The following is a 26,373-nucleotide window of genomic DNA, read 5'->3' on the forward strand; positions in this document are numbered from 1 at the left end:
GGCAAAGAGAGACTGTTTAGTACTAATGATGCTTTCTGAGGAAATAGGAGGATACCCATACCCTTGTACATACTTATATCACTGTAATAAATAAGGGATCATGCAGAGCATTCCCTTTTCTGCTAATTCAGAATAGAAGTGTGTGCTGTAATAGATGAGGCCCCTCTCTGTGGCTTTATTTTGATATTTAGCATGATATAAAGTGTTGATATATCCAAAGTTTAATTTATTATTTGCTCCTAAAACCATGATTCCAATATACACAGTTAATTCAAAGTATCATTTATGTTCTCCTTGTCTTCCAGTGCCTTGCTTAAACTATAGAATGGAATTTAATTAAAGCCCCTACTTACTTCAATAAGAGAAACCTTGTCAGTTTAATTGATTTTTGGTCAAAGTAGTATTGATTGGATAAAAGCAAATCCATTTCTTTCCCAACAATTAAAACATTTAAATAGGCTCTGTCTCCCTTTTGATGAAAGGACATGAACCACTGACATCTGTTCCTGTGGCTGATGTTGATCATTAGCAAATGAGTTAATGTACGTTTATACTACTACTCATCTTGTTTTATTATAATATTCTACTATATTAAGGTTTCTAATATCTATCTACTAAAATCTAAAATAAAGAGAGTCCTATAAAACGTCCTTAATATATTCTGCTGTAAAAACTGTTTCAAATAAGTATTTTTATTCCTGGATCTGAGTCTGTATGAGTGCTTTTAGTTCAAATAGAGAATATGAAACTTCGAAGGGTGTTGAGCACTTCAGAGCTACTGCTACTTAAATATTTTTAAAATTATCTAAATACCATCTTCCAGAAATCACATCTAATTTACTTCCAGAGAAATATTTTAGCAGTTCTAAAGTCCAAAAATCTTCTCTCAAGACCTTCCCCACAGAGCATCCCAATGAAACTTGCATGGAAATTTTTACCTTTAACTTATTTCTGTTTGAAGCCTACTATGCCTTCCTAAAACTTCTGAAAAAACTAAGACCTCTAAGATTTATGAGATCTCACCTTTCATAGCAGAATAAGATAAAAGTGAACACAGTTTTATACCTAAGGTCCATGTAGGTCTCTATTCTGTCTCCAGCACTAGCCAATGTTCAGAAGTGCAATGTAAGAAATAGCACATGTTGAGTGATACTTCCCACTGTGATGTTTTCTCACTGGTCTCTGATGTGATCCTCCTTGGGCTGCAGGGGCACACACTGCTTCCCCTTGGTCTTCTCCACAGGCTGCAGAGGAATCTCTGCTCTGCTGCCTGGAGCACCTCCTCCCCACTCTTCCTTGCTGTCTGCAGGGCTGTTTCGCTCATTTTTTCCCACTCATGTTTCACAGCTGCTGCACAGCATTTTTTACCCTTTCTTAAGTGAGTTATCACAGAGGCACCACTGGTGGTGTTGGCTCTGACCAGGGGTGAGTCCACTGGGACCAGCTGTGTCTGGCAGGGGCAGCTCCTGGTGTCTTCTCATGGATGCCATCCCTGCAAGATTTTTTACATTGCCATGTAAACCCAAGACAGAAAAATAGATAACACCTGTTGTTTTGTAAAATCCACACATATTTGCAAAAACCTTTCAAGATAGTGGCACTTAGCAGTGGGATGCACTTCTAAAACTGCATCTGGTCCTGAGGCTTATTATTTCTGGACATGGAAACAAAAAGAACTTATAATGAAGAGCTAATCTGAGAGGAGCAATATGAGAAGCTTGTAAAGTTTGAGCCTTGTTGTCAGCATCTTCAGACCTGAGACTGGATAATATGCCAGACTGGAGTCCTCTTTTTGCAATCAGCTATGTATCTTGTAAATTGCTTCTGCATCTTTCTGTAATAGCATCAGTTTTAAAAACTATCCAGGCAGATAGTGTAGTGAGAAAATATTCTAATAAGAAATAAAAAAGTATTTCAATAAATTCTCTGTTATAGCTGAGAATTTGTGACAAATTGGTTCCCTGCTGAAATACACTGTAGTAAGAGTATTCAGGACTGCTGGAGGAAATGCATCTTTTTCAAGCATATTCTGTTACAGGAAAAAAAACCTCCAAATTGAACATCTTTGTTTTCATGGCATTATTTGCTTTAATCTATGTTTATCCTCCTTCAGTCATGTGCAATACCAAGAAAGTGACTAGTAATGGGCATAGGTGTGTGTAGTTACATTTCTAGGTATTACACTGGCAATACTGTAGAAACTAATTCTAACTTTTTTGGTGCTGTTGTTTGCTTGTTTTGTTTTGTGGATTTTTTCCATTCAGAATTACCTTAGGATGCTAAAGTAGTTAGTCTTATTTCTGGTCATCTACATGATTGTTATTGTATAATAGCACAGTCATAGTGTTTGTGTAAAATAATACTGCAAGCTATGTGGGAAAGCATGGGCTTATACTTTTAAGTTTACTGTGTATGGCATCACTACAATTGGCAGGGGTAGAAATAATGTATTATTCTTTGATAAAAGGAATCAGACTTTTTTTTCAGTGTTAACACTGGTATGTTAAATGTTCAAGCTTTTAAAAATTGAAATTTTTCAGCTGGTAAATTTGCTCTCTAAGCAGTTATCTCATCCCATTTGCCTGATTGGCATTGACCTTATATCTCCATTTAGAAATCTAGGAAAGAAGCCTTTTTTTTTTTGTTTGTTTTATTTTTTCCTGTCTTTAAGCTGTGCAGTACTCAAAATGATTATGAAAAGCAAGAAACAAAATTTCTTAGTTCAAATTTTGTTTATGACATAAAATGTCTTTCTTTTAATCTATGCGTTGGTAAGAACTGCACCTTTTCAAATATTTCACAAATCCTGACTGCAGTCAGTCAGCTGCGATCTTTCTCAGCAAAAATTATTATATTTTCAGAAGCTTGGATAAGATGGGCTTTTGTTTTCCATTGCCTTCCTGAGCTAGTACAGACAAGTTACAAGAAGACAGTTATGTGAAACTATTTTCTCTTAGATTAATTTTATGAATCCCTCCTACATAGCCTTGATTTTTCTGTTTTACCTAGCACTTATATAAATGAACCAAAGTTCAACAGATTTTTTTTTTTACATATAAGATTTCTTAAATATTCCTGAAGTCTCCTAATTAAATATTTGCTTTGTTTTTATTTCTCTTGGTGTTCTCAGCCTACAACTGTTTGTATTTTAAATGCAGATATGTTCAGGTCCAGTAGAGAGCAATAAGAAGCCACTAGGCAAGAGGTAGACACTGTGCTAACAAGCATGATGGGAGACAGCTTCATGACTTTTACCTACAAATATATCTGCTAATTCTTCCCCATGTGCCTAGCAGCCTCTCTGTCTGTTTCTTTTCTTTCTAGGTATGAGTTGTCAGAGCAGTAGGTTGTAATACTGTATATAGCCTTATAATTGCCATTAAACTTAGAGTTTAACAAGGTTAGAATTTTTCTAACCTTATTAAACCTCTTTCATTGAGATTTGTGGCATCATTTTTTAAAGCATTTAGCAGGGGGTGAAAATTATCAAAAAACGTTAATTATCAGTTAGTTAGATATCGCCTTCCTACTTCGCCTGTAAATCATGCTTTAAACCCCATTCTACATCATAAAATCATTCTTCTCCATCCCGGGATTCTTTCTGAAATCAACAGAATGGAGTGACCTCAAGAGAGCTCCTTCAAACATAACAAACCTTTTCCAGCCTTTAACCATGTGAAGGGGTTTGGTTTCTTTTTTTTTTTAGTATCTGATAGCTTTATCCTTCCAGAACTTCTACTACTGCTTTGTACCAAATGGCCTACAGAAACAATAATTTTTCCAATGTAAAGGAACTTACTTCTCCTCCAGATCTTCTCTCCCCACCCCCAGCCCAGCAGTGATATCTCCACAGAAGAAACATGCTTGTCTCTGTTGGCACCATAAAGACAAGACAATTTTTTTGAGGTGATACTGACGAAACCATGATGATAATATTGCCACTAGAGTAGTAGAACTCTACCACTGACCTAAATAGAATCTTTTGGACACAGTGAAATACCTGATCCAAACACCTGATTATTAACAACACAGATAGTAACAAAGGATATTTAAAGCATGGGAGAGCAACATTATTTTCTTTCTATGTCACTGCTCCCCTGAGAGTTTATTTCTTATTTCCCATTCATTGTGAGGGGACTGGTGTGCATGGCTGTCTTCTGGGAGCATCTGTGCACCCATCTGCATGTGTTTGTGACTGATACTGCTTCCTGGGAACTCCAGGCACACAGCAGCCCATGCTGATGTTGAGATGAGATGGCAGGCTGCATTTCCTCAGTTTTTTGTTAGTGTCAGATTAAAGACAAGGATAAAAGGTTACAGCATGTTCTTTCTTTTCCTACCTTTTAAAACTGTATTAACCTTCTTATGGAGGAAATAAAAGCTGAGTTGTACCATTACAGTCTGACCTGCCCTTTTAAAATTAGACCAGCTGACACCTCCTGAAAAATATCTAGAAGTACTCTATCTACTCAGTTTCCACTGTATAGCATGTATTTGATTGCAGACGCCTTCCTCAAAGGAACTATTAGCTGAAGATTTAAGCTATCCCTTTTCTTTATTCCTTATTTTCTCTTTCTGTTGACTTCAGTTGTACTTCAGCTTTACTTGGCTTCAGATGTGACTAGAATCAAAATGGGGGTTTGGTCAATGATCAAGAAACCTAAACTACTACCTTCAACTCTATTTCATGCTTGCCTTGTGTTACAAACCACACAAATCTAGAGCATGACTGCCCACACAGATGTGTTTACTGTCATTTGACACACTCAGGCTGGATATCTCAGATATCCAGTGCAGACCTCTGTTGAGCTGTCAGATCTGATGCAGAAGTTGCATCTAAATGCCTGATGGGAGAGGAGTCTGAAGGCTTGGTGGGATTATCTGGAGAGTCTCAGATGAAACTGGGTGCCCTAGGGTGAGCAGCAAAAACATTCTCCAGACAACAAAGTCAGTGCTTAGATGATACTCAGGCATTTGGCTGACAAGGACTGGTGCCTGTTTGCAGGGGAGCTAAACCATTTTCTTTTTCATGCTGGCTGGTATTAGGGACAACAGACACCTCCTGAGCATGTAGATATCTATGTATAAACACCTAAAGCCAGACATGAATTGCATTGCCAGAGATGTAGAAAGCAGTATGTGTCAGCACAGTGGAGATGTTTTAGGCATAGTAGGAAATCTCAAATAGCTACAGATACTTTTGAGTACTGAACTGATGCTGAAAATATCTAAAGCAAGAACACTGCATGTGGGTGACATTCACCTAGGTAGGAGCAGCACAGTGAAAAGGCTCCCCTCTTTCTCTGTAGACCCACAATAAGTCCAACACTGCACCATAAATTAATGGAAAAAGTGTGTGCCTTCTTGCAATTGTGTACTGGGAATCAACTGAGGGAGATTCACCCAACATTCCTGCAATTCTCATCTGGCATTCTTATCTTAGGACAAATTGCACAGCCTGTCAGAAGTGTGGAGGTGTGGGGGGATGACTGACTTGACCAGACTGTCTTTATCAAAGCCACAATGTGTCTTCACTCCCACAGATGCTCATGGTCCATAGGACAGCCAAGGTTCAGTTTCCACCTTTATTTCCTCAGTGCTGTAGTTTAACTCCAGCCAGCAAGTAAGCCACACACAAATGCTTGCTCACACTAGCAGTGGAAGTCCAATATCCAAAAAATTGCCTCGTATTAGATAGTATGAAAGAAGTTAACTCTATCCCGGCCAAAACCACCACAACTGGCAAAATTCTGTGATGCATACCTTGGTCTAAAACATGTTTAATGTTTTACTGAGTGGTTTATGGGTGGCTGTTCATAATAGAGAAATCAAAGAGGATTTTGACCTTAAATCGTGGTGTAAATTCAAGAAGAAATAGTTGAACTTTCAAAACAAAGTCAATAATAAACAGAGTTTTCTTTATATTAGCGATAAGACCTCAGAAATGATGCAGTCATTGGTGCTGCATCCTAATAATTCAGTGCTGCAGACCTAATAATTCAGTGAAGGATCATTATCTAAATTCTAAATCTTTCTGTTACAGTGGTTCCAATAATCTGGTTCTTTTTAAGATAGAGTAATTTTGAAAATTCTCAGTGACTTTCAGTCTTTATTTGCTGTGATAAATCTGACAGTTATTCCTAAACACCCTTTTCAATATAGCCTGATTACCCCTGTTTACATTTTCTCATGTTTCTGGCACCCTATCTCACAGTAATTAGGGTGGTTGCAGCTGGCAGTAGGCATGTCTGCCACGAGCATCCCTAATTCCTGCCATCACCTAACATCTGCTCACTGATATCCTGCTCTTCAGTATCTTAATCTCGAGCTCCATTTATCCCAGGGGTAAACATCTTCAAGAAGATTTTTTGTCTGCTCTGTTCATATCAGAAAAGTGAATGCTCTTATTAACTATGATTTGATCTGACACATGCAACCAAATTTAACTGTTGTTCTGTGCAGCAGGCAGCACATTTCTTATTCAAGTGTGTTAATTCACTGTGGTGGTCTGTATTATTCCTTTACTGAACACATTTTGATAATGTCACTATAAATTGTGTGTGTCTAATGAGTTTCAAGGCAATAACTATATTTAAATAATACTTTTTAAACTACAATACTTGTTTCCTCTTTGCAAATTCTTAAGGAAAAATGGAGTAGTGATGCTTCAGTCGGACTCTGCTGTGTTTTCTAATTCAGTGATTATCACTGAGATTCTGCATCTGGCATGAAATTATGCCAGTCCAGTGAAGCAACTGAAGTTACACCAGTTCATTCTGAGCATGCACCCCTGATTTTTGATTGCAGAATGTCACTGGGCCCTGCAGTAAAATTTAAAAGAAATGCATTCTGCCATCAAAAACTAAGGAAGAAAGTAGACAATAAAAGAGAAAAAAAAAAACCTCCAACAGACTTGTGTTTCTTCTGCTTTTAGAAGACTGAATGAGAGTTGACATTTGTTGTACTACAACATGAAATAACTCACGTACTCACTCTAGATGCAAAAGAAGGAAAAGAGGAAGTTTTATTTCTCACCTTGCAATATTTAGAATTCCAAAAGTGACAGTGGATTGGAGGATGAAATTGCTACCTCTCCAACCACACTGGTCAAATGAACAGTCTATCAATTCTGTCCTCTCACAAAGAAGAATGTAAAACAATCATTATTTACATGAACACTGCATGAGAACTCCAGTAGAAATATGTAAACATCAGAAGGTATAGAAAACTTTTAAAAGAACTTTAAAAGTTTTAAAAGAACAGGGTCAGTCATTGAGGCTTGTTAGTGTAAGAAATGCATTTTATTAAAACAAAACCCCAGTAACTTCATAGCTACACCCTAATGATAATGATTGAGATGGTTGAAAACACTTTTGGCTTTAGGGATCCAGGTCAAATGATTACAGTTTGAAAACTTTAACAGACTAAGATAAAAACTGATCTATAAAAAAAGAAAAATTTCAAAGTCCCAAACAAAGAAAATTTGAAGAGCTTTCGTAACCTAAACCAAATCCTTACAGAAATCATTAAAACTAGCCTAATCCTGAATCCTACATATGAACAAATGAAAATTGTAGGGTCAAAATTGACCCGTGCCTCTGGAATAGAATCCTTCATGAAGGCAATTTATTTTATTCTCACATAGGCTTCAGTTACTGACGACAATCTTCTCAAAACTGTGTAAAGGCATTATCTTGTGAAACATGGCTATGCGGGATTGGGAATGCAAACTTGACTCCTCGATGATGCTTGATATATAAAAAAAAAAGTATATACGTATACATGCACAGTTTATAATTGTTTTTGCTTTTTGTCATACAAAACATGATACCGACATAAATTTGAGTGATGATTTATTTTTTCATTCTGAAGTTCAGTTCAGCTGTGAAAATTAGTTTTGTCTAAGGAAAGCATGGGACAGTCACATAGTCACTGATATCCTTGGTTACTTTGTAAAATTTGCTCACTGTCCTTCAAAAAATTAGCATCTCAAAAACAGCATCGGTTTGGGCAGCCAAATAACTTCCTCAGCAAGTGCCTCCTCACAGAACAGGACATATGATGTATGCTGCTCCTTTTAGTACTAATGGATTTGCAAGAGCAGCATAACATCAAGACTATGGGATGATGGAGATGTAGCAGCAGTGATAGTCTACCTTTACAAATCAATATTATCAGTGAGGCACATACTGAAAACATATATTTCTTCTCACAACCTCTCCCTGAAATGTGCTTCACTGCCAAACTATGTTTTATGGAGACTTAATCAGAAATATTTTATTCTGGTGGGGTCTGAGATTTTTTTTCTTTTTCTCCCCCATTTTTCTGATAAGTTATCCTGTAGATAGCTGACTATGGCAAGATGCCAGACCCCCAGCCAGACATTCTAACTTCTCCTCCTTAATGGGATAGGAAGAAGAAAATAAGATAAAAAAACTTGTAGAGTGAGACAAAGACAGGGAAATCCCTTATCAAATACCATCAGGGGAAAAACAGTCTAGACTTGGAGAAAATTTAATTTACTGTCTGTTAAAATAGATTTGGATTGTAAGAATCAAAGACAAATTAATACAACACTTCCCCCTCTCTCCCTTCCCTTTCCCAGAGTTGAACTGCATCTCAGACAGTATCTCCCTGCTCGGAGCAATGTGGGGTGATGGAATACAGTCAGTCCATAAGAAGTCCTTCTCCTCATGCTGTTCCCCTACTCCTCCATAGGCTACAGCTCTTCAGTGAATATCCCCTTGCTCTGGTGTGAACTTCTCCAAGGGCTGCAGTGTGGCTATCTGCTCCGCAAGCTGCTGGAGAATCTCTGCTCTGGTGCTTCGAGCACCTCCTCTTCCTCTCTTCCTTCCCTCACCCTGATCTCTGCAGAAGTTTCTGATACATTTTTCTTTTCTCACTTTCCCCTCACAGTATTCTCAGGTGGTTTTGCCCTTTCTTAATCTCATTTTCCCAGAGGAACTTCCAGCTTGACTAAGGGGCTCAGCTATGTCCTTTCAGTGATGGGTTCATTGGAACCAGCACCTCACAGAGAAGGTGGTTCCAGTAGAACCTCTCCTTAAAGAGGCTGCCCCTGCATTCTCCCCAGTGCCAGCACCTTGGCAGGGGCACACTTAAATCCAGCGGAAAAAGATAAAATTCAGATTAGTCTAGAGAGGAGAAAGACTGAAGCAAGGAAGAATGGGAGCTTTCAAATACAGGCTAGACAAACATTTTTATCTGTGAGGGCTTACACTGGGTAATTTTGGCCACAGGTGGGAGAATTGTGAGTGCAGCTCTAAGTGATTATTTTGAGCCATAACCATCATGGACACTCTGAAATTCACTTATGAAAACATGATGTGTATTAACATGATTTCTATGAAGATTTGTGATTTTTGTGGCTTTTTATGTGAGTCATGAAATACATATTTGATATTGAGAAGTAGACACTTCAAGTCAGAACAGATCTGGTTTTATTACTTATGATTTTTTATATATGTTTTATAGCTATGATTATGTGAAGTTGGTGAGGTGTTGGAACAGATTGTCCAGAGAGGTTGTGGATTCCCCATCCCTGGAGGTGTTCTAAACCATGGGGTCCTGGGTAAATGGAAGCATGTTCTTCAAGGCAGGGGGGATGGAACTCAATGATCCAATTTTTTTTCCAGGGCAAGATTTCAGAGAATAGACTTCATGTTGTTTATTCAGGAGTCTTACTTTGACAGGAGTTGCTGTCAAAATACTGTCTCATGAGGCTTGTTGTAGAACTGAATGACATTATATCCTTCCTTTTCTGTCTCTATCATTTATCCTTTTCCAAGAATGCTGCCAGCTTCAGCAGGAAATAGTTCATATACCATTTGATATAGAAAATTGAGACTATATCAATTTGGAACAGTTATGCAAAACACTGTTCAGTTATAATGTAAAATCCACCTTTTCCTTTTCATTCAAAATATGATTAACACTTTCTAGAATCTGAAAGTATTTCAAACTGCCTTCCTTTCTACCCATCTTTCCATCACTATCTGCTTATTTATGAGATGCCATTAAGTTTTCAGTTTTGCTTTTCCCTACTATAGAAAATTATATGGCAAGCTCTACCCAAAGTCAGCATCCTATTAGTTACAGCTATTATATCCATCCATAGCAATAGTGATTACTTTGATTACTTGTTCAAATACTGGCTAAGGATGCCAAACAAAAAAGAGAAAAAAGGTTGTTTTTTTTTTTATTTTATTTTATTCTTTGTAATAAACAGTACTACTTAAAAAATGGAGATGTTTACCCAAGCTGTAACTCTGCTCTAAAACAAAGCTATAAACTGTAAATTATAAAACACTATACTAAGTCATGAACATTCAGTAGCTGGCTCATCCACAATCTAAATTTCTCTTTCTTATTTGCATCTTGTCACTAGATACTTGATCAGGCCTAAAAAGACATGAGCAACCTTAAAATTCAGTGGTAATTTAAATTTGCTGTAGTCTTCTGGTGTATTTCCTGTGAGTAATCTAATACCTATGCTTTACAATTTTGTTTACTTAGTTTGCTGGGTGAGTTATTTTAATTTTTAATTTCTCAACAGATTTTGACTGATGAGAAAGACAATAGGTCTGCATATGATATTCAAATTCTACATTTTAAAAGTTGCAATGAAATAAACTACTTGTAAATATACCCAAAACCTGGATAGATGCGTCAGCATTCTTATCATGGTATTAGAAGTTTTATTTCTTGAATTAGATTATTTTTTGTGGATGTTAAAATTAAAGATTCATATTTTTTACTATTTTTGTTCCTGTCCATGTTGCTGTCACTTGTAAAAGTGGAAAAAGACCATAAAAAGAAAATCAAACCTTTCACTGGGTGTGGTTTAGGAGTGATCACCAATTCAGTGTCACTGAGACTCTAAAACACAAGCCACTGCCTTGATCCACTGCTTTTCCCCTCCCTTTTTCCTGTGTGGGGTGATGGAAAGATGAATTGGAGGCACAAAAGGCAAAGATCACAGGCTGAGATATGAAGAATTTACTGGAAACAGCAAAGATATAACCAAAGGAGTAACAGCAACAGAAGATACAAGAAAAGGGAACAATTCACATGGAAAACCCCAAACAAAAGACAGTGTCCCTTGCCAGATTTGCTGGACTAGAAGAAACTCCTTCTCCTTGGGAATCCACTAACTCCACTCCAGGCAATAATGTAGGGCGATATTAATCAACCTCTGTCTCCTGGCCATGCCCTCTCCTGGCTACTGTAAAAAATTAATCCCATCCTGGCTGAAACCTGGACACACTGTAGTATGCCAGTACACTAAAAAAGTTTGAAATCGCACACATTTGTGTTCGGGTCTCTACTTCATGTACAACTTGATTTTTCTGCTTTTTCTACCCCTACTGTGCATTTTCTTGTAGTTATTTACATAAATCACATCAGAACAGCTATTCTAAACTAGAAATGAATACTTACACAGCATAATTCCCAGAGTTACAAGCAAACCTTTATATGTGCAACAGAGATAATAGTCACCTATTGCGATTTATTTTTTCTTTCAATTTTCTTAGGCTCTTCAGAAATAAGTAATATCAGTGAGACACACATGGACTTTCAACCTTTACTTTCATATAGAAATATTTTTTGGTACAACATTTTCCCCCTTTTGTTTACAGTTGCAGCACATATCTGTCTTGCCCTGAACACTTTCTATCTTCTCCTTCCTCAAAGTCCCAGAGACAGAAAGCATTTAGAATCACTGTGTTAATCTTATATAAATGATTAATTCTTGAATAGTCAATACTTTGCACAAAATCAGGGCTTTCGGTGGGATAGTTTTTGTACAAACTGCATAGTGATTCAGTGATTCAGTATATCAGCCACCTCTCTAATACTCTCTCCTTTCTAATGATGTAGCTAAACACTCTTTGCCATCTACATCTACATTTAATTGCCTGAAAATTTAACATTTTTCAATAAATCTTCAGAAATCTGATGTTCTCCAGCTTGACACAGGAGATGCTCTTTCTCTGCTTTCTCTTTTGAGGAATTGCAACCACACAGAATCCATCACTGTTTTGTTTCTATAGTTTCCACATGTTGTCTCCTCTAGTTGTCTACCTGATATCCCAGCACTTCTGCCAGAGATTTGGCTAACTGCCTCTATGGCCTGTCTTCTTTCTTTATGTGCCTATCGGTCTTGAAAAAATGAATAATCTGAATTCAAAACTGCAAAAAAATGCCAACTAACATATTTAAAGCAAATAAATTTCTGTTATCAATCCAAAGAGTTGTATCTTGCATATTCTTTGATTCATTAGCACTGATAAGTCAAATGCTTCACAGCATGGCCTGTCTGGAGACAAAGCTCTGTCAGTTTGAACATTTGCATTTGTAGTGAGGAGCCTTGCCTTTTTTTCCTTTTTTCCCCTGCCCTCCCCAAGTTGACAAGTTCTTTATATACTCTGTGGATAAATAACATAGACTTATAATGTTGCGTGTTTAAAAAGGAAAATTATAAAAAGATAATTCTTTGCCTGTGAAAGTCAACTTTACAGTGTTCACTAATTTGTTAATTAAATAATAAAATCTGTGTGCTTTTAATAGCTGATCTGTAAAACAGAGTAACTGAATACACATAAGTCGTAGAGGTAAATAACTAGATAGAGATCAGTATAGTTAAGGCTAGACAATAAAATGTTTTTTTGCTTAAAAAAATGGAAATATCCCCTCTGTCTGTGATTCCTTCAGGATGAGTTTAGCAAGATATTGTCAATCTTTATTGACTAGATTCAACAGTCTAAAGTGACATACTTTTGCTTTACATCCTGTTTCATGCACCAGCTAGAAAACCTTTTAAATCATGTATAGGCTTTTAAATTAGCTGGGGTGAGGGGGAAAGAATGCAATGCCCAAAATAGTTTTAGAGATGCTCAGGTTAGCATTTTATTTAATTCTCATCTGAGGTTTAGCTGCTATTTAGAGATGGGACTGATCCAAAATCTGAAAAAAAAAAGAACAAAATATTAAGGTAAAGAGATTTATGTATTATTTTTCCATATGTCTATGTTGCAGGATCTCAATATATTAATATCTTTCTTCACAGAGAGAAAAGAGAGACATAGCCATATCTGTAACTGCTAACACCCACTTGAAGTCTGCAATACATAAACCATAGAAGAAGGACACTGTGAAGGCTGGAGATATTTTCTCCTACTTCTAAAAAAACTGATGAAAATAATCTAAATATGCATCTTGTGTACACAGAACTATTTTATCCAATCCTTATTCTTTCCCCTGCATTCTTTATTCCCTATACTCCATAGGAACAAAATGTTCTGGAAAGCTTCCATAGGTGTAGAAAATTATTGACAGGTCAGTTTTAATGATATTTTCAGACAGCAAGGTGTCAAACTCACTATGTGGCACAGGCTAGTGCAAGCTGTAGTGTATATAACTCTGGTAGCTATTTCATTGAAGAAGAGTTTCTGGTGGTTAAAATTAGTCAAATATTTTCCTTGGCAAGAAATCAATAAGCAGAATCCTTCTGCTTGAGGGGTTCAAGTGGATTTTGTGCTAAACCCTAAATAACATGCTTGACAATCTCTTTATGAGTAGGATCTAAGTGCAGGTCAAGAAGGAATAAGTTGATCACTGTTTGAGAAGAGTATTCATTACCATAGTTAGGGGGTCTAATAGCAGGCAGTGTGACTGAATTACTAGCTGCTATAATATTTCAAATTCTTTTTATTGAAATGGGCACTTGGAAGCAGCGAGTAATGGTCTGTAGCATCTCTTATGCAGAGAGGTTTTCCTTCGCCCAAAGAATCAGTTTATGCACTCTTCCTTCAGCCTTGTCCTCAGAAGTAAAAGACTGCAGAGATAGGTCTTGAACACCTGCAAGAATTGCTCTTTCAAAATTGCTTTTTGTGTCCTTTTCTTCTTTTCATATTTGTATTATTCACTATTCTTAATGTTTCCTTTTCATTTAAGAGTCTACTTCTTTTTCTTTGTAAAAGCAAATAAATGTTCAGTGAATGCACAAGAATCATTATAGGAAAAAAGTGGATTAAAAAACTCCATCAACACCCTTTTACTTTATTTTAGACACACTTAAAGTAGCAGTATACACTCTGTAGTAATTTTCTAGGCATTCTGCCTTGGATTATAATTTTCTTAAAATACTGAATTAAAATTGATCACATCCTGATATTATCAGAAAATACCCTTTTCCTGATTCAGACAGGCAAACTGAGAGGCATTTTAAAAACTTTTATTCCATTTTCAGATGTTATAATTCATGCCATCACAATCAGAAGCCAACTATTTCCTAATTACTATGCACTATAACCATTTCTTAACCTACCAGCTTTTTCTGTATCTTCAAAGTATCTAGTGTTATTTACAAGACCATCTTTTAAAACTTTTTTTAGCTCCATTTCTCTCTCAACAATATCTATCATATTGCATAGCATTTTTAAGTCAGTATTTCTTATCTCAAAGTTTGCATACAGATGCATACTGTGTGGGCCTTCTGTCAGGCCCTGAGAACTCTCTGCAAATCCATTTCCTACAGATATCTTTGTTGTTATTTGTTGCTTCTGTTTTTTCACCATAGGCATATTTCAAATATATTATACAGCATACCATCATCATTAACCTTTTTCTGAAGGAATTTATTTGGCATGCTACACAATGGAGCACAAGGGTTTGTTTTTTTTTTTTCCTTTCACTAATAGTATTTTTTTTTGCTCCTTTAATCATTTACTTCTTAACATTGACATTGACCTCTGTTTGAGGAATATAATTTATTCAGGTGTCTTCTAAAGTCAGAAGACCAAAGTAAGAATTTCCACAGGATTATTCAGAGAAGATCCAAAGAGTGTAGACTTTTGTAGATGGCTAAAATGTTGATCATTGTATGGGCAACTTTCTAAGTTGCATTACATATATAACATTCTTCTATCATAAATATTCTATAAGGATATATAAAAAATCAAGTGTAATTTAAAATTCTTTAATAAAAGCATGATTGGTGGAAATTTTACTTTTATATTTGAAACCCTACACTAGACATGGCTTTTTATTTAAAGGTTTAATGCAAAGTTATGCAGATGTTTGAACAGTGCTTGGCTGAAAAGCTGAAGTGTATTTTTGAGGGCACAATATGAAAGCATGGCATAGAATGCAACAAATTTTTGCTTTCCTGTCTTAATTTCAACATTTCAAAAGCTGAGAAATAGAACAGAAGTTATAACAAATAATGGAACGTAATGAACAAATTGTATGAGCCCATTCAGTGTTCAACCTTATGTCTCTGAATTGTTCACAAATTTTTCTTTTTGAAAACCAAAATTACCATGATACAGCTCATTTTAGACAAAGAGTCTTTTAAAGACTTCAGTCTGTGGTGAATTAGGCTCCATAGCTATTTTTAAAGTCTTGGTAACTATCAGTTTTCTATCACAAGTAAATAAAGAGGGTATAAAGGAACACTACAATAGTGTCAATCAATTCAAAGGAAATGTTCAGTGTAGCATTATCAGCATGGAAACATTTTAAATACAAGTTGTCAAAGTGGTGCTCAAAGCTATACTCAGTGATAGAGTAGAACTAGAAAATCTGTTTTACTCTTCCACTCTTCTTATGCATCAATTTTTCCAGTGAAGTGAAAATCCATGACTGCTCTTATCTCCACTTCCATTCTCGTTTTCCTTTCATTCTTGGTGATACTATACCCTTCTTGCAAATATGCTTTGAATGTATTAATATCTGTGCTGTTGTCACCTTTTATTACTGTGTACTAATATAAGAGAAAGCAAAGTTGGTATATTAATAAGTGCTAATAATTTGAAAAAGAAAAGTTGAAAAATTATTCCTCTTTTCTAAAAGACATGTTGAAGTAAGTAGAGACTAGGAACTATAAGGAAATGCAATATTCTTAGTGGACAACAGATTAAAGAGAATATTTTGAACATTGTATTTTAACAACTATGTTTAGCTGAATTGACTAGGGTCATGCTGAGATGGGGTACTCCTCCTCCCAAAATCTGTCATTATTAACTTCTATGTACCCTTCCTAAACACAGAATAAGCTTATTTTAAAAATCCCCCTATTTTCCATTAAGTAACTGAAACACTGGCTCCTCCTAATATCCCCTCCCCATTTAGCACATAAAAATTTCTCCTTAAATCAAGTAACTCTGCAAATAGAGTTCAGTAGTGTGCAAAGGCTAGGGGACGTAATAATTATAAAATATTTATGTTTTAAATATCTACTTATTAATTCACAAATGAAGCAAATTTCTGAACCTTTAATTCTGGATATATGAAAGTATGTGTTCATGTTTCGAAGCCCTGTGGTCATACTTATCATAACAGAATTGAGCATTTATTTCATTTTTACATTTTCATGCTAAAATTAAAGCTTTGAAGATACAATTTTGTGAATGGAAGTGTTCCTCCTAATTATGATTCCAGATGAAATGGAATAAGATCCCAAATATTTGTGATAACTGAAATATTAAGGAGCTGTGCTAAAACAAAAAAAGTAACAAAGTATTTCAGTGTACATGCCACATGTCCAAACCCCTTGGCCAGGACTTCAGATGGGTTAAATCAGAAAAAAAACCAAAACATTCTTAAACTCATTGGTACTCTGATAAATAATGACCCTTTACTACAGGACCTTTTATGTTTGTTCATTCACTTGAACTTGCCAAAAATTGCTCAAAAGTAATAAAGTCACATAGGTTGCCTCTGGTTTATTTTAAAGCAGATCTGACCTCTCAGTCATTATCAATCACAATATGTCATTCTATTCCTGGTTAGAAGTCAAGTCTTCAGTCTCATGAAAAATGATGAACTTTTTTTTTCCTGCATGCAACAAACTTTGTAGCTTTGTTGATGGTTTGGTTTGTTTTCATCCAAACCAAATTTAAGAACACGTCCTGACTGCTGCTTGGACTTTTAGACAATGCCATAAATTATGGCATTTGACATTCACCATATTAGTCTCAGTATCTTCATCTCACATCTATTAACTCTTCTGAAGTATGAATCTTTATCTTTCATGAAAATACAATTACATGACACTTTAAAGCACACACACACAGAGCTAGTTAAACTCTCAGTTAATATCAAAACTAACCCTTTAATGAAACAATTTTACAGCTTGCTTTTATCAGGAATCCGTATTTTAAAGAAAATATGTCAGGATATCTGTTTTATTATTCCTTGTTACCTAGGATGGATTTTTTGTCTGTGTCTGTCTAAGAGTTTTAAATACTTATCGACTGAACAAACAAATAAAAATAGGAAGGGACTTGACATATATAAAAGGTTTCAAAATTGTGTTCCTATTTCAATTCAGTTTACTTGAACAAAATTGAAATTAAATCCACTTATTAATGAATAAACTGTTCACTTCAGTGTAATTTTCATATTATTACATAAAAAAGTTTTAAATATAAAGTTCTCTTGTACTCCCACAAAGTAGAAGAAAATCCTTTTTGTAGCTGTTAATTATAGTATGTTTTGTATGATGAAATATTGTAATTCATACTATTAATTGTTCTTCGTAAAAGAATGTTCTTATGCAGAACAAAGTAATATAATAAATCAAGTAATAAAAATAACTACAAAATAATATCAAATAGAACTAATAAATTAAGTTGAAACATAAAATAACATTATGTATATGTTAAATCCACGTTTCAAAAAAATACCTTGTATTATGTGGTAAACTCAGATCAAAAGCCATGAGAAGTCCAAATTTTTATTGCTGCTGCAGATGTTCTAAGTGGTAAAATTTTTGCCCATCTTTCAAAAGAATCGAAACAAACTCATGAAAAGTATTTTCAGAGATTTAACAGAGCATTGTTTAACAGCTAATTTCTGCTGATATGTTAGTAAGAAGTCTAATTTTCAAAAATTATATGCATTAGGTGTAAAACTTCCACTGATAAATTAAGTCTTCCAAGGAAACACACATGGTTTTTTTGCACTTACAGTGTTTTTGGATTGGATAATACACTATCAATATTATTTTCATTTATTTAAGCCTTGGAGGTGTAGGTTGACTAAAAAAAAAATTGGCATAGGAAAGATGACAAGGAACAACAAATAACAGCTTGGCCAGAAGCTCAGAGCAGGCATAAGTTAGAAAGAAGGACTTGAGAGAAGCATGAGCAAACTGCAAAGCAAAAGCTGTAATGGAAATAAACCCTATCTTAGAATAGGAAAATATGTGATTACTGACTTTTCAGTTTCTTTTTCTGCAGTTATATGTACTTTAACAAATTTTAATAGATGCAGAAAAAGTTTTAAAAAAATGAAAAAATACTCAGAGTCTTTGATTTGAAAATAAGCAAGAAATGAAACTATCAAAACCTTGCTTTCTCATCTATAGAATTGTAAGCCATTAAAGAAAGGGTAACCTATACAAGAAGAGAGGGACATAAAGGAGAAGACCTTTGTCAGTGTTTCTGAAATATATTTCCATTAGAACAGGACATTTATGTGTGGACTGAGAAAGTAAATTGTATTATACAAATTGAAAACATTACTTAGCATCTTCGTATTTTTATCAAAATTTTTGTCAGTTATAAATTTCATTAATGTGTAATGTAATCTTCCAGTGTTTTCATCTATTTATTTTTGACTGTATGATGTCAAATACTTTTATTGGCAGTGGGCTCTTTCATGATATCTAGGTAACACACAGACTCTAGATATCCTGCTGATAGGATACTGACTGAAAAAAGAAAAGCTTCTTTTATCCTAGATTTGAAATACAAAGGAGAACATGAAACAGCACCGTTTGAAAGGTTTTTCCTATTAGTTCTTTTCCCTATGCTGTTGCAAACATTTATCCCTAAGAACATAGCAGACATTTGATGATACAAACAGAAATCTCAGTTTTTCTTTTCAGAAGCAGGTAAAAGTAATTCTTTAAAAGGATTCATGACAATAGCCCTGCCAAAAAAGCCCAAACTAACCAACCAACCAACCAAAACATAAAAAACCCCAAAAATAAAAACAACCAAAAAACCCCTAAAACCCCCTGCAAACTACCAAATGTTCATTAATGGTTTTTTTCTTCTGTAAATGTATTCTTTTTATAGCCATACCATTGTAAGCAGCAGATTTGTAGCTTCCTTTTAGATTGCTCCTACCAATATGAAAGTTACTTTGTCCTTTTTCAGTCAGGGTTGTTCTTTCCTCATAAACATAATTTGGTTTGTTTTTATATTTTAATATATTGTATGAAATGCTTTCTTTGAACCTATTTATCAAACCACATATTTCATAATGTGTGAAATTCTCCTTTTGCCTTTCCCTCTTATTAGTGAGCTTTCTACATCAGAAAGACAATAGCAACTAGATAAATCTACTGAAACTTATTTTATTTTTCCCATCTCCTACTTAGCTATCATGTCTTTTAAATAAGTTCCTTGAATCACTGTTTTGAATTGGATCTGTCATGTCTGCATCTTTATTTGGATTCAAAAGCTGAGTAAGTTCCACAGTTTTACATACAAAACAACCAATGAATTTGAAAAGATTGAGCTCATTATAATGCTTTTGAATACATTTTTGTTTATGTAATAGAATGAAAAAACAAAGATTTATGCAATGTATTCACATATATGGAAAAAAGTATTAATATAACTATTCAAAATACAAAAATTAAACAGCTTGTAATATGCAACATATGTAATATATAATCATATTATACACATAACTAAAATGTAAAAGTGAAAGGCAGGAAATGTGCAGATAGGAATGGATATAGAACGAAATAATGATAGGATATGGCTCAGAATAATAGCCAATCTTTATATTCCATTTTCATTTTGTCTTCTGGATTGTACTTCAGTATCTACTTCAGTGAACAGCATGTTCCAATTCAAAAAATAATGATTAAATAAAAATAAAGTCAGTTGCTTTTGTAGTATGGCTCTTGGACTCCTTGAAAAACACAAGTATTGATTGGTTAAAAGTGCCAATAAAAGACTTAACAGTGAAAAAATCTATAAAATCACATTTTTATCAAAATTTGTATAGCACAATAACAATAGCCTAAAGTAAAAACATGTATGTACTGCTGTCTCAGGTATTTTTTGCCAAATCTTTTCCTGGACTAGGGAGTGAACAGTCAAGAGCTGTTTCTGTGACCTTGGTAGTAATTTTATGACTAGTTGGATGAAAGTACTTGAATCCATTGGCTTTCTTCCTTCAATCAGCTGAACAAATCACTTCTGTTATTCACAGTCAGCTTGGGGTCTCTTAATCAAAATCTACCATCAATATTTCCTCATTATATGTAGCATACGGAACTGTGTGGTTGCTGATTTGGGCTAATTCTAAAATGTCTGCTTTGTAAATATGAAACCATTCTAGAGAGTGTTGTTTGGTTATGAAAAATTCAGTATCCCGTACATTATCTAGAAATTTTCATAAAGAGAATTTGCTAAATCCTAGTAGAGAGTAGCCATTTGTAGAGATGAGCAGCAGTTTTTTTTTCTGAAAAACCTTATCTGGAATCAAACTCTCAAGCTCTTTAAATAAGATGATCAGTTTCAATATGTGTAGAGTCAAGTTAAAAGCCGTCAACAACAAAAAGAATAATTTAGCAAACTGTAATGAAAACATATTTATCCATCTGAATTCCACAATCAATAATTCTTTACAACACTGTAGCATGGCACATTTTTCTCCATCAGTATATTTTTCTCCAAGGTGAGTATGAGAGTTTAATCCAAAATCTTGGAAAGAGGTGTGAGATATAACCCTTATGTCACATATATCTATGTCAGAGTGAATCAGGAACCAGAAGATGCATCTTTGCAATACAAGTCTGGACTAAAATAATGTATTCTACAGTGCAACTGCTTGTATGAGAACCAGGGACAAGATCATCAAAAAGAAATTCCCTGTGCAACAGCTGTAGCCCCCAGAACTTTCTCATTTCTAAGTTTTTGCTGCCTTAAAAAGAAAAAAAAAGAAAAAAAAAAAAGAAAAAAGCTACTTTTGGTCTAGAATGTAGTGGCTAAAGTATAAAACAGTCCAACTAGCAAACCTTATGCTCTCATAAGTGCTATCTCCACATAACCAATCCCTAAAAATTCAGACCAAAAGTGAAAAGAAATTCCAAAGAAAAAGTAGCACTCCTTTTAGCAACAGAAGTCTATTTTCCCACAGATTTGACTTCTGTACAAACTTAAACATGTCTCTAAAGGTATTAACTGATACAGATAACACTTGTTGATGCTGAAACCTTTATAACACCTTTGCACATATTGAAGTATTTGAAGTCCAGTCCAGAAAAATCTTTGTGACATGTTTCCCCCATCTGTTCTCTCATTAGGTTCACTGACAAAACTGCTCTCTTCTTTTCACCTAAGGAATATCAATTTTGACAAAATGTGTGAGTTCTTAGTAACTTTGAGATTTTTATTTATCTGTTTTATTTGAGAGATATTGACCATGGGATGAGCAGAAGAGGAAACAGGCATACAAATATGAACTAAAGAGCTGCACACAGAAACACACACTCTTGAAAAATGATCATATCTATTCAACTTTTAGTAAGAGAAACTTACTGAGAGTTTCCTCTCTATGATGCCCACAATTAAAGTTGTGTTACAACTTGCTATAAAACATCAGAAAATTAGTCTGTAGTCAGCTGAAACTTCCAATGAACAGCATCTCTAGTTCTCTTCTGTTTCAATCTGACTATTTGAACTAAAATTCAAAATATTTTATACTCAATTTGTTTCAAGTGCAGTATTTAGTTTGTGTGGCCAAGTTTTGGGGGGACTACAGGGGTAGCTTCCATGAAAACCTGCTGGAACCATGTCCAGCAGAGCCAATGCCAGTCAGCTCCAGGATGGAGATGCTGCTGGCCAAGGCTCAGCCTATCCAAAATGATAGTAACTCCTCTGTGATAACATGTTTAAGAGGGAAGGAAATTTATTCCATGGATTAATTGCAGCCAGAGGAGACCTGGTCAAGAATATGAGAGAGGAGCAGATCTGAAAACACCAAAGGCAGTGGAATAGGAGGAGCAGGAGGTGTTCCAGGAACCAGAGCTGAGGCTTATTTCCCTGCAGCTGCAGACAGTGGTTAGGCAGCTGTGCTCCAAGCCCATGCAGATCCATGGGGATGCAGAGATCCACCTGCAGCATCTGAAGGACACCCACACTGAAGCAGGCAGATGCCTTACAGGAGGCTGTGACCCCATGGAAGGCCCCTGCTGGACCAGGGTCCTGGCAGGGATCTGTAGACCTGTGGAGAGAGGAGACCATGCTGGAGGAGGTTTCCTGGTAGGACTTGTGATCCAATGGGGAATCCACATTGGAATAGGCTGTGCCTCAATGACTGCTCCCTGTGGAAGAGGGACCCACATTGCAGCAGTTCTCAGAGATCTGCTGCTTGTGAGCTGGATTCAGGTTGCAGATGTTCACGGAGTTCATTGGAGGGACACCACACTGGAGCATGGGAACTCCTTCCTCTGAGCAGTGGGAGAAACCTTGAACTGTCCATAACCCCCATTCCCTGTCTTCCTAAACCACTGAGGGAGGAGGTGGACGTGAGAAAGGAGGGAGGAGGGGAGGGAAGGGGTTTTTAGGATTTGGGGTTACTTCTCATTATACTTCTCTTGTTTTGTTAGTAATAAATTCCATTACTATCCCCAAGATGAGTCGGTATTGATTGTGATGGTATTTGGCAAGTGGTTTTGACCACTCTTTATCTCAACTCATGAACTTTTTGTTATTTTCTCTCCCCTGTCCACTTGTGGAGAGGAGAGAAACGGTGTTTGTGGTGGGTTCATAACATTCAGATAGGGTCATCCCACTGGAACTACTAATTTAATCCATTCTAAGCATAGATACAGACCTATAACTCATTCTCCGATGATGATAAAAATTATGATTGTCAAATATACATTGATGTTGATGCATACTTATTATACTGTTTCAATTTCACGTAGAGCTTTTGAAACTGAATTTTATTTTATTATTTTTAACCTGATTCCAATTTCTGCTTTGTAAATCCTCATTTTTCATGTTCATATAACTCCATCCCAAAATCTTACATGCAGGTAAAGGGGAATATTTGAATGGTTACAAGAAGCAGGTTTAATCTTTTGTCTTTTGTTATTTTTGCTTAAAATATAAGTATTGTTATACATGTAAATGAGCCAAGTATTTATGGGAAATTAAGTGGTCAGGTATCTGCAAGTAATTGTTCAGCACTCATAAGCATTTTTTCAAGATTACACTAGCATTTAACAACATTTATAGTATATTAAATGTTTTAGTGCAATTTAGCCAAGCACATTCTTCAACATTTCCCGTAGTCATGCTTTTATGGAGAAAATAATGAATATCAAAAGACTAATTTAGCTAAGAAAAATGTAATGAGAGAATATCTGGAATGTAAATTCAGAGTAATTCTAAATTTGGCATAACACTTTAATAATTGATCAGTTATTTGGAGTGATAGATTCTTCACTTCTTGAAAGTCTTGCTTCATAACAACACAGACCATTACATTTACTGCAAGACTAACTGGGTTAAATTAGAGTGCCTGCGTTATAGATGTGGTCGCACTTTATAATTTAATGGTCCTTAGTGGATTTAAGATGGAAAGTTCTCTAATATGCAGATATTTTTAAATGTTTTGAACTACAAAGGAATACAGTGGCATAATGTCTGTAGATATAATAAATAACAATTACCCACATAGTGTATTAATAAAAGATTTGTGTACACTGTTTTGCTTAGATATTTTCCTCATCAGTGTTTGCTCTGAACAGGAAACACTCATCTCCTTTCTATGTTTTTGCCTCCCACAAGTTCATCAGTGTTTCAGTTAGCAGGATAATAACACTGGCTCTGTGGAAGCATGGAGCCTCAGTCCGTGATTAATACAACATGCTCATTAGGATTATTTCCTTTTTTTTTCAATTTGGGCTCTAGGACTGTCAAATCTCTCACTTTGATCTTCACTAAATTCACTTCAAAAGCTTTCTAAAAGTTCTATTAAAACATTTTTAACTTGAAAGAAGGAATTTTTTCAGTAATGCCATTCATCTTAATCAGAATTTATTTACACTTTATTTACAATTTCAGAAATACGTTACTTGAAGAATAAAAAAAGACACATTTCACTATAATCTAAGTTGTGAGATACCAGAATGGCTAACCACTAATAGGTGCACTGAGTTTTTATAGAATATATTAATTAGAAAATCACAAAGCTCAAATGTTTGACCCCTGGGCAAATTTACAATTTATCAGGTCTAAAAAGATCCTGAAAACAAGCTATGTGAATTCCTTTCACTTCATAGCAATTAAAGACAAGAATTCATGCCAGGCCTTTTTACTCCTATGCTATTCTTATGGTTTCTACTTACAGGTTGTCTGTTAGTATTGTAGAAAAGCGTGTACTGTCAGTATAAAACAATATCTGTACTGCTTCACTAACATGCTATAATTTCTGGATGATATTCAGTTGGTGACTTGAATGGGGTATAGGAGAATTTAAATGAAATTTGATTCTAAATAAAAAATACATTCTTCAGGCTAGAGTATTAATATAATCTGAAAGAAACAGCAATCATAAAAAAAAAAAAAAGAACGCAGAGATTGGAAATTAAATCTGACAGTTCATGTGAGAACCCCGGGTATGGTTTGGGGTCTCATGTGGTGGTGAAGTCTCTCCTCCAACCCATGCTTCCAAAGAAAAACTCCGCAGTCTCTTGTTGTTCGGTCTCAAGATGATTTATTGCTAATTATCTAACAGATTATGTTCTCAGGCTGCGGCTGTTTGCTCAGCGGCCCAGGCAGAGACACACACACTCCTGACACCCTGACTGTCTGGTGTCTTCTTCTCTCTCCCCGCCCAGGGCTGCTGCTATCTTTTATATGATATATTACGTATAACATGTTTACAATTATTCCCCAATATCTACTACTTATATTACAAAGTGCTTTTCTACTCTAAACCAATCTGTGAGTGCCAACATCACCAAGAACATGGAGGCAAGGAAGAAGAAGGAGGAAGAACAGGATCAGCCCACTTTCCTCCATCATAGAACTTCTGACCCCCACGTAGAAAGTAAAAACCCCCCTGTACAAGTGTTAAAATCCCCCTGTACAATACTAAAAAAAAATCCCCTCTACTTTGTAACTACTTTTACTATACTATCTAACCCTTTGTGACTGCTTGTTCCACCTTCAAAGTTGGTAATTCATTCCATGGCTCAAACTCAAAATCACAGCTGTTTTTCTGCTGCCTGCCAGGGTCTAAAATGCTTCTGACCAAGGCCTGGAACCTCTAAAAATGTCTGAGAGACATTTTGAGTTCCCAAAGTTCAGGTATATTACAGATAAAGAAAAGACTAGTATTTCCAGTCTTTACTTTTGTATCTTCATATTATTAGGTTTTTATATCTATGTTTTTATAGTTACATTTCTATACTGGATGGATGGTTACAGTGTGAGTGCTAGTAAGAAAATTTAGTGAAAAAAAATTATTACTCAGATTAATGGTGAAGCTACACCATTCATATTAAGACATAGAAAGAAAGGATTTCAGAAAATACTTTGGTTCACTCTTGACTTTGTTGTGCCAGTGGGAAGTTGTAGCAACTGCAAGTTTGTCAGCCCAAGCTGCAGCTGAAAATGTCCATAAGCAATCATACATGAGTAAGATCTTGACTAATAGTCTCACTGCATTTCAATAATGTTTTCTCTTCAAGATCTGGCTGCTTTACAATGCATCATGTTCTCTGACCTTAGCATATGATATTCTATTTGTGTTGTTTGTGTGCGCATAGCTTTCAAAAAAGTGGACATAATCAGAATAAACCATCTGTAATTAACTAAATATTGCAATGAACAGATCTAATTCTATGGATTGAATTAATAGTTTTCTTTTTGGTTTATTGTTTTAATAATATGATCAGGAATTCTAACAGAACACGTTCCCAAAACATGGAAGTGCTGCTTTTCTTTAGCAAATAGATGTGGTTTGAGTATGGTGGGCTAACATGAGAATAAGAGTGCCTTTTATTGGTAAGGTTTTGACATCTGTTCTAATGATTTATTCATACTGAGAAAGAAGCAGGTGAAACTAGAGAATGGAGATAAATAGCAATGGATATACACTGAATTGGGCTGTGATTGTGCAAATGAGTTCAGTGTAACACTAATGTTCAGCCAATTGCTATCATTCAAGTGACATTTTCATATGCTATTATGTGGTCTTGAGATGTAAAATATTAGATATAATGCAGAAGACCTATTTCTAGGCAACTAATGCTGTCTATCCTATATTCAGATATCCTTCCCTTATGAGTAATAATATAAAATATTTATG

The 26,373-nt window shown here is 35.3% G+C and overlaps 1 protein-coding gene across 8 annotated transcripts in view; it reads left to right on the top strand.

The window, feature by feature from the left end:
• The window catches only part of CNTN5 (contactin 5), a 592,231-nt gene that overhangs the window by 136,472 nt on the left and 429,386 nt on the right, over positions 1-26,373 (top strand). The window lies entirely within an intron of this gene.

Source organism: Lonchura striata, chromosome 1 (genome assembly GCF_050655825.1).
Source record: "Lonchura striata isolate lonStrDom1 chromosome 1, ASM5065582v1, whole genome shotgun sequence".
NCBI lineage: Eukaryota > Metazoa > Chordata > Aves > Passeriformes > Estrildidae > Lonchura > Lonchura striata.